Below are 3,085 nucleotides of genomic sequence, written 5' to 3' on the forward strand. Positions count from 1 at the left end.
ATTTTGGCCGGATAATTAAGAATGGGCCAGCTGTTGATTATCTGGTCGAGGTTTCACAACCAGAAAGAACACTGGCTGAGTCTCTCAGCACTTCCTGCTTGTCTTTTATCCTCACCTTGATTTTCGAGGCTCCGTCCGAAATGCCGTAGGCTACTTCCCTCCTATGCAGTACGCCAAAGCACTACGAGATAAAAGATAGTGTGTCCCAATACACAGTATACGTTAAACAGTAAGCGAAAAGTACCCGGATGAGTTACTGAATAAGGAGCCATTTTAAAGTATGCAATTGCGGCACACTGGCCTATCCCATAATTCAACTGGCACAGCGGAGGAGTTTGTAGCAGAGAAAAAAATGGTAGTGAGTCGGATATTTACAAATATAAGATACAACAGAGTATATGCAGAAATACTGAACTTAATTTCAATACATTTTAAAGACTTTTTAAAGACCTTCCAAAAATGTTAAATGTTAATCGCCACTTTAAGTTGCAACCAGCTACAGATCTTTTACTTACAAAATCATTGTAATTTGCAATTTAATCTTTAAAACATGACCATACAACAGAACTCTGAACTCTACAGTATGAAGAAATAAAGGTCTAAAGAATAAATTGGACCAGGTTTATACTAAAATATAACTTTGGTCACAACAAGAAACAAATAACTCTTAGCTATTTATCACCTACAACTTGGTTAAACTGGTGAATAATAAATAACAATAAACATGGTACTCATGACATGTGCCAAAATCCATTTTGTTTTGCATTGTAATGACTCTACAGTTTGCATCACCTCTGAGTTATTCTTTATGTTTAGATCGATATACATTATCTCATTAATGCTGTGACGGTGCTTATGTGACGTTTATGTATAAATGTTGCATCTGTAGCTGCATGTGTGTTATGTTTATGTATAAATGTAGCATCTGTAGCTGCATGTGTGTTATGTTCGTTTATGTATAATTGGAATATCTGTAGCTGCATGTGTGTTATGTTTATGTATAAATGTAGCATTTGTAGCTGCATGTGTGTTATGTTCGTTTATGTATAAATGTAGCATCTGTAGCTGCATGTGTGTTATGTTCGTTTATGTATAATTGGAGTATCTGTAGCTGCATGTGTGTTATGTTCGTTTATGTATAATTGGAGTATCTGTAGCTGCATGTGTGTTATGTTCGTTTATGTATAATTGGAGTATCTGTAGCTGCATGTGTGTTATGTTCGTTTATGTATAATTGGAGTATCTGTAGCTGCATGTGTGTTATGTTCGTTTATGTATAATTGGAGTATCTGTAGCTGCATGTGTGTTATGTTCGTTTATGTATAATTGGAGTATCTGTAGCCGTGTGTGGTATGTTCGTTTATGTATAATTGGAGTATCTGTAGCTGCATGTGTGTTATGTTCGTTTATGTATAATTGGAGTATCTGTAGCTGCATGTGTGTTATGTTAGTTTATGTATAATTGGAGTATCTGTAGCTGCATGTGTGTTATGTTCGTTTATGTATAATTGGAGTATCTGTAGCCGTGTGTGGTATGTTCGTTTATGTATAATTGGAGTATCTGTAGCCGTGTGTGTTATGTTCGTTTATGTATAATTGGAGTATCTGTAGCCGTGTGTGTTATGTTCGTTTATGTATAATTGGAGTATCTGTAGCCGTGTGTGGTATGTTCGTTTATGTATAATTAGAGTATCTGTAGCTGCATGTGTGGTATGTTCGTTTATGTATAATTGGAGTATCTGTAGCCGTGTGTGGTATGTTCGTTTATGTATAATTGGAGTATCTGTAGCCGTGTGTGGTATGTTCGTTATTTCACAATAAAGGAGCACTTTCAGAGTGTAATCACATCGCAGCTACACCGAAGTACTCAATCACTCTGGTTACGAAGCGATCTTCTTCTGAAGACGTTGGACTTGATCAGTCGGGCCATTAATGATCCTATAGCATCAACTTTGGACACTTTTGCTTTCTGTGATTTACAGACTTGACCAACTTTTTTTGGTTTAGAAGTGGTCTAGAAGGGTTTAGTAGGTCAAATTCTTATATGTTCATTCTGTTTTAGTTTATTTTAAATATTGGTTGCCTAATTGTCAACCATCGACAATGTATTGATGCTGATTATAAATCCATGAAAAAACGAGGTAAATGTCGTGAAAATATAAAACAGAACAGTATGGAATGGCACTTTTAATGACTAGCAGTCTTTTCCTGTGGTAGCATGACATCACATGACATCACATGACATCATATGCCATATATATGCCACATAGGTAAAATGGCGGATGTAGTATGTCGGAGATTATGAAAACTGTCCAGTCGCCTACTGAAATGGTTGACCAGAATGTACTGCATTGAAATCTAGTGTCTACTGCTTAAGTACGGCATTTTGGATTGAGCGCATGTCTCTGCACTAACAAATTTGCATAAGCATTGCATTGCATTTGCGGGGCACAGTCATTCATAAAGTGCGTCATCTTGGCCGAGTATTGGTAAATGAATATCAAGGAGTTGCTCAATTAATTACTGGGCAATAAGCTTTTGGTGTATGACTTCATAACCAGAAAAGTATAAATAGTGGCTGGAAACAAAGCTATTATTAATATGATTTATGAACAAACTCCCCCAACCTCATCTTTAGACTTGTATTTGAAGAAAAATATTGATGCTCACGTTACCACTTTGAGGAGTTGCTTGGCATGCAGCTTCTGAATTCCTTTTTTTACAGAATCCAGAGCAAAATCCACGCTGTTAAAATAAGGTTCAGCTTTTAGGGATGTTATTCTTTCTGAAGGTGACGGGGTTAGCCATCTTCTCTTTCACATCTAGTTCGACTGATAAAAGTGGTATAAAGCAGAACGTCTCTTCTTTCCAGCTTGTACGTTTTAATGGAGATCTCGAGGAGTGCCGTAGTCGTCTCTGCAGCAGGGGACAACAAAATAAACTATTTGTGATCACACCATCACATGACATCACACTGATGCCCCCCTACATTAGCGCAGAAAAGAAAAGATGGCACGCAGCAGGTGGGGACGAGGAAGACGAGGAAGACTGTGCAGACGGCCAATTTACGGTGACTTTCCTAGGT

Source organism: Brachyhypopomus gauderio, chromosome 14 (genome assembly GCF_052324685.1).
Source record: "Brachyhypopomus gauderio isolate BG-103 chromosome 14, BGAUD_0.2, whole genome shotgun sequence".
In the NCBI taxonomy this organism is placed as follows: domain Eukaryota; kingdom Metazoa; phylum Chordata; class Actinopteri; order Gymnotiformes; family Hypopomidae; genus Brachyhypopomus; species Brachyhypopomus gauderio.